Here is a 16,743-nt window from a genome sequence, read left to right on the forward strand (position 1 = left end):
TCTATTTTCCATTGGCATTGCACCAGCACTACCTATGTAACACATTTTGATTTGATGACTTAATGAGAAAACTACAGTTTTCAGTGTCTTTATCTTACTATCTTGTAGTTGTAAGTTGTCTTTCATTTATGAATTATGAATCATGATTTATGTGACCACTGACAATGACATGTATTTGAATTTTCAATTTTGTATGTACTATGCATGCTATAAATGAAAATCTATGTTTGAAATCAATGAATTTGTATCATTAATTAGAATTTGTGTAAGAAATATTTAATTTTTAATATATATATATATATATATATAACGAATCCTACGTGTCCTATTCCGGGGGTCAACGTGTCCGAATCCGACACTCGAATCCCCGAATCCTACGAATCCCCATGTCAGGTGACTATGTAGCCCTTGCTGCAAGTCAGGGATGGACTCTCCATCAAATGGATGTGAAGACCGCTTTCTTACATGGTTTGCTTCAAGAAGAAGTGTACATTGAACAACCTCCAAGATTTGAAGTTCATGACAGGAAGACCCATGTATGTCGATTGAAGAAAGCTCTCTATGGGTTGAAGCAAGCCCCCCATGCTTGGTATGCTCGTATCAACAGTTACTTGATAAAGCTGGGATTCACAAGGAGCAATGTTGATCCAAACTTGTACTTCAAAACAATCCAAGGTATGCCTCTCATTTTGGTATTATATGTTGATGACTTATTCATGACAGGTGCAGACCCTCTCATTCTAGAATGTAAGAGGAAATTGGCTTCTGAATTCGAGATGAAAGACCTTGGTTTGATGCACTATTTCCTGGGACTAGAAGTATGGCAAAAGTCGAGATTTTCCTTTCACAAGGAAAATATGTTGTGAAACTTCTAGAGAGATTTGGCATGGTTGAGTGCAAGTCCTTGCCTACACCTATGGAGATGAATTTCAAGAAGTTGTGTGGAGAAGTTATTGGACCAGACCTAGCAAACCCTTCTGAGTATAGACAATTGGTTGGTGCTCTGATGTTTCTCATGAATACTCACCTCGACATATGTTTTGCAGTTAACACCTTGAGCCAGTTTATGACCAAGCCTCACCATGTACATTGGGTCGTTGCCAAGCATGTATTGAGATATCTACATGGGACTATTAACCTTGGACTGAGATATGTCGCTGGAGACGTTAGACTACATGGATATACAGATGCAGATTGGGCTAGCAATGTTGTCGACAGGAAGAGTACTTTCAGATGTTGTTTTAGTCTAGGATCTACCATGATATCATGGATGAGCAGGAAGCATAAATTTGTAGCCCTTAACATTGCTAAGGTCGAGTATATTGCAACTAGCCTTGCGAGTTGTGAAGCAGTTTGGTTGAGGAAGCTCTTTGGAGAGCTATTTGAGTAGGTTCTAGACACGACAGTTATCTATTGTGATAACAAGAGTGGGATTCGTTTGTCAAAGAATCTTGTTTTCCACGACAAGTCCAAGCATATAGAGATCATATATCATTTTATCTGAGATATGGTGCAGAGAGGAGCCGTGAGACTCCTCCACATTTTGACAGATGAGCAGATAGCCGATATCCTCACCAAGGCTTTGCTGAAAGGGAAGTTCTTGGTCTTCAGAGAGCAACTTGGACTGGTTGAGATGACCCTTTCAAATAAGAGTCCAAGCTGATCAAGAACACTGAGCAATGCTCTTCCCCCTTGGTTGAGCTCCCAAGGTGTGGAATGGAGCTATATGACTCCTGGGGATGAGAGACCTCTGACCTATAGGATGTTGAGACCCGGGATCTCCCCTAGTCAGAGTATGCCCCAATTAGCATCCTGCCCACTCAGTGGGATAACCTCTCCCATCTAGCCAATGGGTTGAGGGACTTGGGATAGAGTGTGATCCCTACCCCTTGGAGTAGGTGGATCTCACCCAAGTCGGTGGATGCATGTGTTCTACCATCTGACTCTTTAGGGTTAAGATGGACGATCAGGAACAGTAGGGTAGAGTGTCATCCTTACGTTGATCTCACCTATTGTCAGGGACTTTGGGATAGAGTGTGATCCTTACACTTGGGTTAGGTTGGTCTCGCCCATTGTCTTTAGTTTTGGGTCATAGCCATGGCTCCCCGACGACGATGATGATGATTTCAGGTGGTAGTTGAGTCTCCCCAATGGTGATAGAGACAGGGTGGTAGCTGGAGCTCCCCTGCAGCATTTCTTCTTCTTTATATTTGAGAATGTTCAGCATGAGATGAGCAGAGACAAGCAGAGGTGGTACATGATGACAGGTTGACATGATGTTCGACAGACAAATGTTGACAGGTGGAATTCTTCCTAGTTGAGAACGGGTGTTAAATTATGCAAATAGGGTTAAATTCCACTTTGGACAGCGCATTTAATGGAGATAATTATTGCATTAAATCCCTCTTTTCGAGAGGACCAAAATCGGCCTAAAGATCACTCAATTCGGACAAGGAGAAGTGTGTTTTTGAATTAAAACCCACTCGTATGTAAATTATCAAGGTCGGCTTCAACATCATGTAGGCTCATGAAGCCCAAACGACATGTCTTTTCACCCTCATTGATTCATATAAATACAAGAGACCTTCATCCTCATTTGGCACTTCATCACCTCACATCACATCTTCTCTCTCCTATTCCTATTGGTTTGTACAACTCAGATTGGAAGGATTTCTCTCTCTCATGCAAAGGACAGGTGGTTGTTTTTTATTGGGCCAAGTTGCAAGAAAATTGCAGGTCTAATGTAGGGTGTTGACCAGCGTTGACCATGGTGAAATTGACATCATTTGACTTCAGTTTTGGGTGGAAAATTTTGATTTTTGCAGGCCACATTGAAGGACACACAAATCGAGGAATTCTGAGCAGTTTGACTGACATTGACTTTCTGGTTTGACCGCAGAAAATTGCAGACTATGACAACAGACTTTCTCTCTCCATTGACCAAGTTTGACTGAAGTTTTGGGAGTTATTTTGACTGATCCTTGACCAGCAAAAGAGGTCGCATTGATTGGGCATTGACCGAATTAAATTGGAGCAGATTTGACCTTGATTTGACTGTTGTTGACTTGACTTGTTAGGGTAGTTAACTATTGTTAACTTTTTGTGGTTGACCAAACTTGACTCTTCCTCATCATCTTTGACATTGGTATATTGATTTGATTGTTTGGATATTAGATATTGGCTAGTCAAAGTTTGACTTTGACTCTTGGATGATGTACTCTCTCTGTTGAACATTTGAAGACAATCTAATAGAAGAAGATTTGCAAGGGTTTTTCCCCAGTGGGGTTTTTCCCTGGTCATTGACCAAATTTGTGTCTCTTGTCCCTCGGTTGTCTTTCATTGTGCATTTGTCTAATTGTTCTATCTACTATTGCTCTACTATCATTGGATAATTGAAGAAGTAAATTGTTAAATTGGATGCTATTGGATTTTGCTGAAGTGATAGTTGCAACACAAAACAAATTGATGAAAATTTAACAGAATGTACTACAGATTTATTAATGCCTTTTGGCAAAGGGAATAATACTTTGTTCATCTTCCATACAAATAAAACTACTTAGGTGCCCCCCAGATGTCCTCTACAAATCAGATGTCACCAACAAACTTGAGCTTTCTAAAGTAGAAATCGTTGAATTTCTAGCAAGAAAGTTGATTGATCCAAGTTGCAGTCCTTGGGCTTGCTTGACATTTTGTGTGAACAAGCATTCAAAACAAAAAAGAGGAAAGCCTCATACCGTTATCAATTACAGAGCACTCAATGGTGCTCTCTTACCAATCAGGTATCCTTTACGATCAAAAGAAGCATTGTTCGATAAGATCAACAACATTTTGGCAGATAGGAATCAAACCATTTGATAGGTATAAGACAAGGTTCATTATGCCGCATGGACAATTCTAATGGAGAGTTATGCCATTTGGATTGAAGAATGCTGCTTCAGAATTCCAGAAAAGAATGGAGGATATTTTTGGTAATTTCCATTTTGTAATTGTGTACATAGATGATTTGTTAATTTGTTAGTTTGATTTAAAGGAACATAAGAAACACCCGTAGTTAGTCCATCAAAGAATTTATAAGCATGGATTAGTCCTCAGCAAATCAAAACTTAAGTTTGTTAAGACCCAGATTGAATATTTAGGATTAATCTTGTTTCAAGGAAAGGTTGAATTGAAGGATCATGTGTTGAAGGCCTTATCAGAATTTCCAGATACAATTCACGATCGATGATAGTTAGGAAGGTTTTTAGGTAGTCTCAACTACATAAGACAGTTCTATGAGAATCAAGCTAAAGATGTAAAGATGTTATAGAAAAGGCTCAGAGGAGCTGAATGGACACTTGCTATGAGAGTAGCAATTCAATTCATTAAGCAAAAGGTCCAAAATTTACCTAGCCTGGTTCTCTCTTGACATGAGTTGTCATATGTACTAGAGACGGATGCCACAACTGATGTTTGGGCTAGTGTTTTGATGCAAGAACATTCTAAAAGAGAAGTATGTTCTTATGCTTCAAGGTGTTTCATTGACACTGAACTAAAATACCCATCTCATAAAGAAATTCTTGTTGTAAAAAATGGAATTAAAAGATTCAAATGGTTCATTAAACTAGTAAAAACAAATCTTAAACACATGGCATGAATGTTACAAAATAAAAGGTTGCTTGAGCAAGGCAACAATAGAATAATGAGATGGAACCTATGGCTAGATGGTTTTTGATTTTGAGATTGAATACAAAAAGGCAAAGATAATTGCGTAGCAGATTTACTCACAAGAGAAGCAGCACCAAAAGAGATCAATATGTTCAAATACTCTAATGCATCATCTTCAATAGCTATGCCAACACCACCTCCTGCTCCAGATGGATTTCATTAAGGCCTACTATGTAAATATTGTTATGCAAATTATTGCTTTGATTGTCAACTAGAAAAAGTCAAAGGAAGTTTTGCATATGAATGTATCCTTGAACATTGGATTAATAACAATCGTAGTAATATAAGTAATGTCCAGTATTTAAGTGATTCACCCAAAATGTATCAAGGGGCTATTAGGTTTGAACCATTTGCAAGGCAATGGTATATTTGTTTATATGAGTCATGGTTGTCTTATACAGACTAATGTAATATAATTATGTATTTCAAACATGCCAAGATAGTATGGTTGATGTTTGAATATAGTTCAATGTGTAATCCCTATAAGGATTGGTCACCCTAGTTCAGAATACCCTTACACAAATGGTGTCCAAAGGATGAATGCTTCAGTCACATCAGACATAATGACTTCATCAACTATCTTCAACAGGATATTTGAACAATATCCCAGTTTGAATCATGGTTTTGTTTCTAGCTAGAACCCCTGTTTAGTGTTCTCAAAGTATCAAGACTCATACCACCAAAGAAAACTGTATATAAAGAAATATCACAATTTTATGGATCAATATATAATCCAGTTGATGAGAGAGTGCCAAGTATATACGTGTTAAAATTGGCAACTAAGGCCAAACTCCATGTGGGTCTTCTTATTTATGGCAGCTGATATTTTTCTTGGATTCGTCTCATCAAGAGGTGTAGGATTGATCTAAAGATCATCCGATTCCAACATGTATTCATGGAGATATGAATTTATTTCTGTTACTTGACAATTTGTCAGTGTCGGCCAGCAACCAAATTACCCCAACTCAACCTCAACGTTGCACTATAAATAGAGGTGGCCTTCAAGTCATTTTCGCACACACTTCTCCTAAGATCTCTCTCCACTTGTTTGTGTTTAGTGGCTAGAGAGATCAAGAGGGAGAAGCCCTAGACGCAATGAAGAAAGGGTTTTATATGCAGCAAGTCAAGGAACACCTAGCCGCAGTTGAAGGGGATCTAGCCATGCCCTAGCCGCAGAAAAAGAAGGTCTAATGCAGCCCTATATTCACAGTTGAATGAGGCTCCTATACGTTGTATAGAGGAGGCCTATCCAAGATCTTAAGAAGACCTAGCTGCTGTCATATCTAGCCCTAGCTGCAGTCCTAAAGCTAGCCCTAGGCACAGATCAGATGAGATCTATTCGCTGTCATAAGGAGGCTGAAGAAGAGTTCTGGCCGCAGTTAAATAGAGGCTCATAATCTGCAATTAAGGAAGGCCTAAATCCGTAGACAGAAAGGCTCCTATACGCAGTCTCAAGAGACTTCTATCTAGCCCTAATCATTTGTAAGGTGTAGCCTTTATCCACAGCAAAAGCAAGGCCACCTAGCCACAGAAAAGAGAGTTTTAGATGCTGTCCAAAAGAGGCCTATCCACAGCAAAGGACATTCTAATCCGTAGCTAGAAGGAGGCCCTAATAACGCAGTCTAAAGAGAGGCCTCAAGACGCAGTTAAGAGAAACTCTAAGCCATAGCAAAAGAGCCCTAACGCAGCATGAATTGTTGTAGGTGACAACGTTGTCCTAAAGGTTATGACTAGGCATGAGTTAAGGATTTATTTGGACCTGTTGGAAGAATCTCAAGCTATAGCTAGCTGCTTTGCTAGGCTGCAAGCCATAGCAAGCAGCTAAGGTTGTTCTAAGGTGGCATTGCAGTGTACATTGATTTCAGGAGGCAGCATGGATTAGGAGAGACTCTCCTAGGTGGACTGCCATCCTTAAAGGGCTTAATTGTCTGACAGCATGGAGGTTACAAGGCTTCTTCTTGTGCCCTATCTAGAATTGCAGGAGCAGGCAATCAGAAGAATATTGCAGCTGCATTGATGATCAACTAAAAGGATATGATTCAGTACTCTTCGTGAATGTTTGAAGTCTGTCGGTGCTACATCCTAGAACAGTCATCATTATCAAAATGATGGACTTACTGCTGCTATCATACAATATCTGATTTGTATATTTGTACTATTTTCTCTCTCTGCTGAACTATTGAAGAATATAAGAAGAATTGATCAAGGGTTTCCCCACATTGGGGTTTGTCCATGGTTCGTGCCATATCTTGTGTCCTCTTGTATTGGCTTTTCTTCTATTGTTTATGTTTATGTTCTATCTGCACTTTACTAGCATGCTGATGTGATTGCTAATCTGAATATTGTCATTGGGCTAATATGAAAAATTGAAGTAAATTGCTCTAAGCATAGAACATACCAAAAATTAACATGGTATCAGAGGTGAGATGAAGACAAAGCCCAAGCAAGAGTGAAAGAGAAATCACCGAAGACAGTTGGAAAGGACAAAATGCTCAATGGTTTCCTTATCCCACTTCCCGGCTAAAGACAAGCTCCATGAAAATTTTGACTATCACGGATGGAAGATGTCCCTTGATCTAACATTGGAAAGACAAGAAGTGTTGGACTATGTGAAGGGTAAAATCCCTGAGCCTCCATCAAATGCATTGGCTTATACAAAAAACAAGTACACAAATGGTGACGTCAAAGCGAAGAAGATTATCAGAGATTCCACTGACAAGCCTCTGGTGGCCTACATCTCCGATCTAAACACCTGCAAGGAGATCTACGACAGATTGGTAAGCATGTTCAAGGTTAGTGATGCAAATCAAATTTTATTCCTCAAAAATAAGTTGAAGGATTTTAAGGGCAAGGACAAGGATATTCAATCCTACTTCTTAAGGATCACTGAGATCAAGAATGATCTTCTTTCGATTGGAGAAATCATATCTGACAAGGAACTTACTATCACTACCCTTGGAGAACTCCCACCCGAGTGGTATATATTTAGAGCCATTATTCTCAATAATGATGGAATTCCTGGGTTTGAAGAATTGATGTCGAGATGCATTCAAGAAGAAACCAGGATGGTGGAGCAAGAAATGCCATATAATAAAGGCAACCCTACTGCTTTCTTCACTCATGCCAAAAGGAGAAATAATGCAGGGTCTAAAGATCATTTCAATGGAAAGCTCGGATCTAAGGGTGGAAGGAAAGGCAGATGCTTTGCTTGCAATAACTTTGGCCACTATGCGAGGGAGTGTCCAAATAGAAGGGACACATCACATGATGATGATCACAATCATTCCAGGGGCAACTTCAATAACAATGATCGAAGGAATGACAAGTACAATGGCAAAGGAAAAAGGAATGCAGGACATCAAGGAAATGGTCAACCCTCCAAGAAAGTAAGGAACTCCAGGTATGAAGAATCAAATGTTGTTTCTGACAAGCAAAAGGAGTATTATCTTATTTCGGCACTCTCCACTACCTCTCCTCTGGACTCTTTGGGAAATTGGCTTATTGATAGTGGTGCTTCAAGGCACTTCACCGGATACAAGGAAGCGCTCTCTAATCTGATAGAGAAGGAAACAAACTTGAAGATTATTCTTGGAGACGATGCCACCTATCTCGTAAAGGGTGTAGGGAATGTTACTCTTCAATTGGATCAGGGTAACACGATTCATTTACAAGAAGTTCTTTATGTACCTGATCTCAAGAAGAACCTGGTGTCCATTTTGGCAATGGAAGACAAAGGTTACAAGGTGGCATTCATTGATGGAAAGGTACGTGTTTGGAAAAGGAATTTTAAAGATGCTTTTACTCTTAGGTTCAAGGTTGGCACTTTGTATCAAGTTGCAGGAAGTCCATTGGGAACCTTGTCGTGTGACACATCTCTTCAATGGCACTGGAGGTCTGCCCGTCTTCATTGTAAGGCCCTTCCTGATGTGAGACAGATGGTGACAGGGACGCCTGAATTCAAAGAAGAGCATGAAGGTACATGTTCGAGATGTACCGAAGGAAATCTTACAAGGGGACCATTCCCCTCATGTAAGAGCAAGACCACAGAAGTGGAACAACCCGAGGGGTTTGAGATTCATGATCGAGAATCTCATGTATGCAGGTTGAAGAAAGCTCTCCTTGATTTGAAGCAAGCATCCCGTGCTCGGTTTGAGAGAATTGATAGCTATTTGATGAAGCTGAGATTCACTAGGAGTGAAGCCGATCCAAACCATTGCTTTAAGGTTGTGGATGATAGACCTCTCATACTGGTACTTTATGTGGACGACCTCTTTCTGACAAGTACAAACCCCCTCATTTACAAAAGTAAGAGGGAGTTGGATTCTGAATCTGAAATGATGGACTGCAAGCCCGTGATTACCTCGATGGAGATTAACTTTAAGAAGTTATGCGGTAGTGTTGTCGGACCTGATTTGGGAAATGCCTCTAAGTTTCGTCAACTCATAGTAGCATTGATGTTCTTGGTGAACTCTTGTCCAGATATATGTTTTGCAGTTAGCATGTTGAGCCAACATATGGCTGAGCCTCATCACCCACATTGGATTGGTGCCAAGAATCTTCTAAGATATCTTAGAGGCACAATCACACATGGACTGAGATTCACTACCATAGCTATGAGGCTGCTTGGTTATTCTGATACTAATTGGGCAGGCAATATGGTGGATCGAAAAAGCACTTATGAGTGCTGGTTCTCTTTGGGTTCTGCTTCGATATCCTGGATGAGCAGGAAGCAGAAGTCGGTTGCTTTAAGCACCGTTGAGGCCGGATACATAGCTGCGAGTATGGTCTTGTGTGAAGCTATATAGTTGGGGAAGCTCTTCAGTGAGTTGTTTGGACACGTGCTGGATACCATCGTGATCCTCTGTGACAACCAGAGTGGGATCCGATTATCAGAGAATCTGTATTTCATGATCACTCTTAGCACACAGACATCAGGTACCAATTTATCTGGGATATGGTACAGCGAGCAACAATAAGGCTCTATCAGATTAGGCCTCATGTGCAAGTCACCGATATTCAGATGAAGCCCCTGGGAAAGGTCAAATTCTTGACTTTCCGAGAACGATTAGGAGTCGTGGAGAGACCCTCTCCTGAGGGTCCTGTATGATATATTGAGCTCTAGGAGCTCCGTGGGGCATGGGGTACTTCTTGGAGAGATGAGCAACAATAGGGTGAGTGGTTCAGCCTTCCCCTAGTGGCTTGCTATGTAGGCAAGATGAGTGGTTCATCCTTCTCCTACTAAGACGCAGTAATAGGGTGAGTGATTCAGCCTTCCCCTCGTGATCTGTTATGTACAGGGTGAGTGGTTCAGCCTTCCCCTGGGATACCCCATGGCGACATGTAGGCAGGATGAGTGGTTCATCCTTCTCTTGCTGAGACATCCTACCCATGCAATCTGGGACTCATGGGAAGTACCTCTCATCTGGCCAGTGAGCAAGGAAATGAGGATAGGGACCATAGTACTACTGATGGACGCATCGTGTACTACTGTACTCCCTATGCTAGGATGATATTGATCTAGGATCAATTGGAACTGACTTTGGGTCAGTAAGAGTGGTATGAGACACTCTCTTTATTTGGAACTGATTTCGGATCAGTAAGAGTGGTATGAGACACTCTTTATTTGGAACTGATTTCAGATCAGTAAGAGTGGTATGAGACACTCTTTATATGGGACTAACTTCGGGTCAGTAGAGAATGGTATGATACATTCTCGATCACTTCTTCTTCTTCATAGTTCAGCAGAGCAGAGTAGTGCAGGGCACTGCATTGATGGCAGAGATAGTACGAACTGGCAGATGGATTAGCAGATGGAGTTCTCCCTAGTTGAGAGGGAGTGTTAAAATTGGCAACTAGGGCCAAACTCCATGTGGGTCTTCTTATTTATGGCAGCTGATATTTTTCTTGGATTCCTCTCATCGAGAGGTGTAGGATTGATCTAAAGATCATCCGATTCCGACATGTATTCATGGAGATATGAATTTATTTGTGTTACTTGACAATTTGTCAAGGTCGGCCAGCAACCAAATTACCCCAACTCAACCTCAACATTGCACTATAAATAGAGGTGGCCTTCAAGTCATTTTCACACACACTTCTCCTACGATCTCTCTCCACTCGTTTGGGTTTGGTGGTTAGAGAGATCAAGAGGGAGAAGCCCTAGACGCAGTGAAGAAAGGGTTCTATATGTAGCAAGTCAAGGAACACCGAGCCGCAGTTGAAGGGAATCTAGCCATGCCCTAGCCGTAGCAAAAGAAGGTCTAGTGAAGGAGGCTCCTATACGTTGTATAGAGGAGGCCTATCCAAGATCTTAAGAAGACCTAGCCGCTATCATATCTAGCCCTAGCCGCAGATCAGATGAGATTTATTCGTTGTCATAAGGAGGTTGAAGAAGAGTTATGGCCAAAGTTAAATAGAGGCTCATCATCCGCAATTAAGGAAGGCCCAAATCCGTAGACAGAAAGGCTCCTATACGCAATCTCAAGAGGCGTCTATCTAGCCCTAATCCACTGTAAAGTGTAGCCCTTATCCAAAGGAAAAGCAAGGTCACCTAGCCGCAGACAAGAGAGTTTTAGATGCTATCTAGAAGAGGCCTATCCACAACAAAGGAGGTTTTAATCCGTAGCTAGAAGGAGGCCCTAATAACACGGTCTAAAGAGAGGCCTCAAGACACAGTTAAGAGAAACTCTAAGCCACAGCAAAAGAGCCTTAATGCAGCATGAATGTTGTAGGTGACAACATTGTAATAAAGGTTATTACTAGGCATGAGTTAAGGATTTATTTGGGTCTGTTGGCAGAATTTGAAGCCATAGCAAGCAGCTAAGGCTGTTCTGAGGTAGCATTGCAGTGTACATTTATTTCAGGAGGCAGCGTGGATTAGGAGAGACTCTCCTAGGTGGCCTGCCACCCTTAAAGGGATTAGTTGTCTAACAACGTGGAAGGTTACAAGGCTTCTTCTTGTGCCCTATCTAGAATTGCAGGAGTAGGCAATTAAAAGAATATTGCACCTGCATTGATGATCAACTAAAAGGATATGCTTCAGTACTCTTCATGAATGTTTGAAGTTTGTCAGTGTTGCATCCTAGAACAGTCATCATTATCAAAATGATGGACTTACTGTTGCTGTCATACATCTGATTTGTATATTTTTACTATTTTCTCTCTCTGTTGAACCATTGAAGAATATAAGAATAATTGATCAAGGATTTCCCCACATTGGGGTTTGTCCCTGGTTCGTGCCACATCTTGTGTCCTCTTGTCTTGGCTTGTCTTCTACTGTTTATGTTTATGTTCTATTTGCACTTTACTATCATGCTGATGTGATTGCTAATCTGAATATTGTCATTGGACTAATATGAAAAATTGAAGTAAATTGCTCTAAGCATAGAACATACCAAAAATTAACAATACGACTCTTCCTTCTTTTCTTGTTACAACTACACACCACCTCATGTTGAGGCTCACATCTCACTTGATAGTGATAGTGACCGGTACCATAGGAATCCAAGAAAATCTCCATTGTCTAATATTTTGTTGGTACTAGATGTTTTATACTAAATGCTAAGTGGGTCCTCATATGTCAGAAGACCATTAAGGGATGAGATAATATCAAATCTTACCCAATACCCCACTTTAAGGACTGTCTGAGCATCTTTTAGAAACTGGCATTTGTAAGTAATTTCGAATGGGTTTACCTATTGAGAAGTTATAAATAGATCCTCAAAGTCCTCGCTGGGGGAGTCAATTTTAGTCAAGAGGAGTCTGTAAGTGAAATTAGACATATCCTCTATATCTCGCAGATGTAACTTGATCTTGCTATATGAGAAATATTTTTCTCAATCTTTCAATCAAAGTCCATAATTTGTAGACGCATCTTCTCAAGGTCGATCTACTGTGATGTAATAATGTCTGCAAATTTGGTATCAAAGCCATCCATGGAAACATTAGTTATAGAATATATGAAAACATGCATAATTGTACATTAATGAAGATAGAACTGGCATCCATAGTGCATTAAAGATTAATCATTCAAGCATCAAACATGAAGAACCTAGATTCTATCAATTACAAACAAACATACAAATTTAAAGCATATAATAGAAAGTAGACCATTAACTTATGGAATGAAATAAGTTATCTAGCAACTGTCAACAATAACATGACCAAATAGTTATGTTTACAAAATAGGCCATCTACACACCAAAATATGAAGACTGAAAGGTCCAAACAATAAACTAAGCTAGTTGCTAAATACCTCTCTCCAGAAGAAGTGTTCACCTATTATGAAAGCACCCATGTTGCCAAATGTTGTAGTTGTGGGATAGCATTGCCATGCATGTTCCACCATCGCCTATATTGAGATCCCTATCATTAGTATCATCCTTCATTCTTTTCCTCTTGTCTAGCATTTGCTTCTACCTTGATTCTCTAGGGACATCAATTGACATCACCCATTTTTGGATCAACCTACCTAATCCAAGTCTTAAAATATGGTAGAAAAAGCTCAACATGCCTAATCAATGATTTTGGTTTGAGCAAAGAGTATATTTTTGCTAAGCCCATGACAGAGGAGTTTAACAATCAACACTAGGGTATATACAGGGCTTGATGTTCTTGATTAAATGCCAATCACATACCCTCATATGTGATAGAATCCAATGAAATGTCATTATCTCATTAATCTTGATATCATGAAAATGGCCAAGTTTAGTTAATTTTGAACGGGATATGAAATTTCATTTTCTCCATATGAAGTCTTATGAAGTTGGAACCACTCTCAAACATCTTAAAACAATTAATGGTAATGTTAAAAATTGAAATAAAAGGATACCATTAGGGAGTGCCCAAGGAGGATCCAGACCACTTTAGGGGGTGTTCAGGGAGCATGATGAGAGTGTGGCGTGTACAAGAGTTTGGTTTGGCACATGGGAGAATGTGCGAGAGTGTGGCAGTTCCAAATTTCTAGGGGGCACAAAAATTGATGTCGAAGCGCAGTTTTATTTTTTGGGAGCGTGCTCCTATAGTGCTCACGCTCGAAGCAAGGTTTCATGGTCCAGAGCAATGAGGCAATTCCTATAACATTGTGTGTCTACAACGTTTCCATTTTGGAGGCATAACATTGTGTGTCTACAACGTATCCATTTTGGAGGCATTGCAATTCCAAGCATTCCCATTTCGGAAAACTTTCGGACATTTCCATGTTTCATGCAACTTAGGCTAAAACCAAACAAATCCGATAAAAATGAAAATCAAATCAACAGTGTTACAACATTTCCATTTTGGAGGCATCACATTTCCAAGCATTCCCATTTCGGAAACTTGTGGACATTTCCATGTTTCATGCAACTTAGGCTAAAACCAAACAAATCAGCTAAAATGAAAATCAAATCAACAACCTATCTCGGATGTGGATCACCTATCATAGGCCAAAACAACCTTCCATTCAATAAAAGATATTAGGCATCTCATCCAAAAACCTATCACAGGTCCTAGTGCCTCTCACAGAGTCACACGCATAGATTAATTTCAATCACAAAAGAGATACCATCACTCCCACAAAAGTTGAAAACTACCTCTCGACTCTTAGAAACACTCACTCATTGAATTAACCAACTTCCTAGTGCCTTTCTTCTACAGAAGAAGATAATGTAATGATCTAGGGTAATTTTTGCCCTAGGGTTTCTTAAGATAAGAAGATTTCAACGGAATTTCCTTTTTCAATACAACAATTAATTTTATACAATTAATGTACTCTTCAATGAGTAGTGTTTACTTTTTTGTTGATGCGTTAGACTGAACAGAGCAATGTAGCATACAATGTTTTCAAACATCCAATCAACAATGTAATAACCCAACAACACAATGGGTTATTCACCAATTCCACAGAATAATATGGTACAATGTCACAGATTCACACATGATATGATCCACGCTTAATGACTGACCAAAACCAAATTTGACTGCGCAATGATGCCCTAACCAGAAATCCAAATTCTATCAACTACTGACCCTACACGACCCTTGTCTAATCAATTTACCCAAGTTTTTGCCCCAAGTCTGCACTCAGTTTTCTGCCTCAAACCACTCCAATGATCTCGTACCTATTTCCTTAGGCACTCGTCTACTCTGCTACTAGTTTCGTGTATACTTCAGGATCTTGGCCCTGTGGGATTGGCTTCAGAAAATGCATGTTATTTTAGGAGGGTCAATTCGTGTCTGTACATTGATCCGCAACAGGAATCCAAAACAATTTAGAGGACCAAACTCGATCTCCAATACGCTTGGATTACCATATGAAAACTGCTACAGAAACTTGACTTGCACAGACTGCTTCAGGAATTTTGGCTGCCACAAGGAGGTGATGGTCTACACAGAATGTACCTCGAACTTACAGAATTTGACCCTCGTATGACCTCAAGGTATTTAGGAGGGTTACAAGAGCCTTGATATAAACAAAATCATAGAATGCCTTGACTGATCTCAAAGGGTCTCGGCCTACTTCAATTAATTCGGACTACTCCAAAAACACAAAAAACCCTCGGCCTGTAACAACAAAGTAAGAGTCCTCCGCAATGGCACAAACACCCTTCAAATTGAGTTGGAATGACCTTCAGTTGGCCTCAGGAGGTTTGTTGGTCTCATGAATAAGAATTATGTCGAGCAACTCACGGAACCTCACTATTGTTTGCTTGACCTCAAAAATAGACTCAATTTATCTTGCTTCAGAGGCTGCCTTAGAGAGGGATTCGACTAGCTTGATAATCTTCCTTAGTCCATAAAACTTCCTCCAATAACCTTGTGCCAAAACAAAGAAATCAATAGAAAAATAAAGGAAAGTGACTAGGTAGGGTGGGATCACCTCCACCGAAACTAGTCCAAAAGAGAAGTTGACGTCTTAAAACCTAAGGGCCTCAGGCTCAACAAAACAAAGATTAAAATAATCCAATCCAAATCATGCCTCAAGTGCTTCTAAGCCTCTTCTATTAATATATTTCCATGAGGGGGTTTTCTCTTAAATTAATTCAGTAATTAATTGGGCTTTTTTGCCCTAGCTGCCCCAAAACTTGCCCAACATTGGGTATTTTTGGGGTTTTCCCCTTTATTGAGGACTATAGCCTACAGGGATCAATAGGCTACTCCATCCCTCGGGGACATTACAGATAGGCTAGGGTTTACAAAATAAAGACATTTCACGCATAATGCCTTATGTAGAGTAACCTTAGCAATAAATCTGCCTATGATAAAGCACATAACCTGCCTCTGAGAGACTGCCTAGAATAAAGCGCCTCCTACCAAGGAAAATGCACCCTAGTCTAAATCTGGAATGTATCTCTACTATGCATTCTTCCTAAAGATAGATCCGTTCCTAAAACAGAACTGAGAAAAACACTTCTAATTTAAAGCCAACATCTAAATTAAACTAGAAAAGCATGCTAATTACAGCTCTATCTAAGTCTGGAAAACACTTTCAAATTAGGACAAGGATGCATGCATACAACAGCCATAAGATACCTATAATGCTGATGTAGCCTCACACAAACTGCAATCTACTGCATGGACCTAGAGACTGTACAGATCTGCCGACAGTACAGGCTGTACAGATATGCTGAACTGAAGTACTGCTGAAGGATAAACACCTTCAGGAATCAGAACAACAGGTAAACTTTACAGTCTCCACTGTGTCATGCTGATGCTGCTCTTGACCGCACCTTCAACCCACCTGCACACACACCACGACTGCTGTGCTGCTAGTGCTGAATGATGAACACCTTCAGAAGAGCAGAGGTAAAACTCTAATACTTGGTTCAGCCAATGCATTATGTGTCTGTATCCATCTTCACAGCACTGGGTCCAAGCACTTTAATAGGTACTAAACATTCCACCACACTAGTAATGGCACTTCACCTCCAGCCCATCCTTTTAGGATTTCCATACCACTGCGGTTTCCAAATATAGAAAAAATATGTGAATTAAAGAAAAGCGTGAATCATGAATAAATAAACAAAATTCCTAGTCAAAATAATCTCCGCAAGCAACTCT

General features: G+C 40.1%; 1 protein-coding gene across 16 annotated transcripts in view; it reads right to left on the reverse strand.

Annotated features, from left to right (window-relative positions):
- The window catches only part of LOC149230523 (hypersensitive-induced response protein 1-like), a 76,936-nt gene that overhangs the window by 38,294 nt on the left and 21,899 nt on the right, over positions 1–16,743 (reverse strand). For 4 of the 16 annotated variants that reach the window (XM_089378990.1, XM_089378991.1, XM_089378987.1 and 1 more), the window contains exon 4: positions 4,765–4,844. The exons of 10 other annotated variants lie outside the window; for them this stretch is intronic. The gene's annotated coding sequence lies outside the window, so the exon portion shown is untranslated. Of the gene's footprint in view, positions 1–4,764; positions 4,845–12,398; positions 12,421–16,215; positions 16,641–16,743 lie in introns of those variants that run through there. 2 more of the 16 variants (XM_089378993.1, XM_089378992.1) reach the window with 2 other exon arrangements.

The sequence above is a fragment of the Pinus tabuliformis genome, chromosome J (assembly GCF_031772625.1).
Source record: "Pinus tabuliformis cultivar Carrire ecotype Pingquan chromosome J, CPIR1, whole genome shotgun sequence".
Classification (NCBI taxonomy): domain Eukaryota; kingdom Viridiplantae; phylum Streptophyta; class Pinopsida; order Pinales; family Pinaceae; genus Pinus; species Pinus tabuliformis.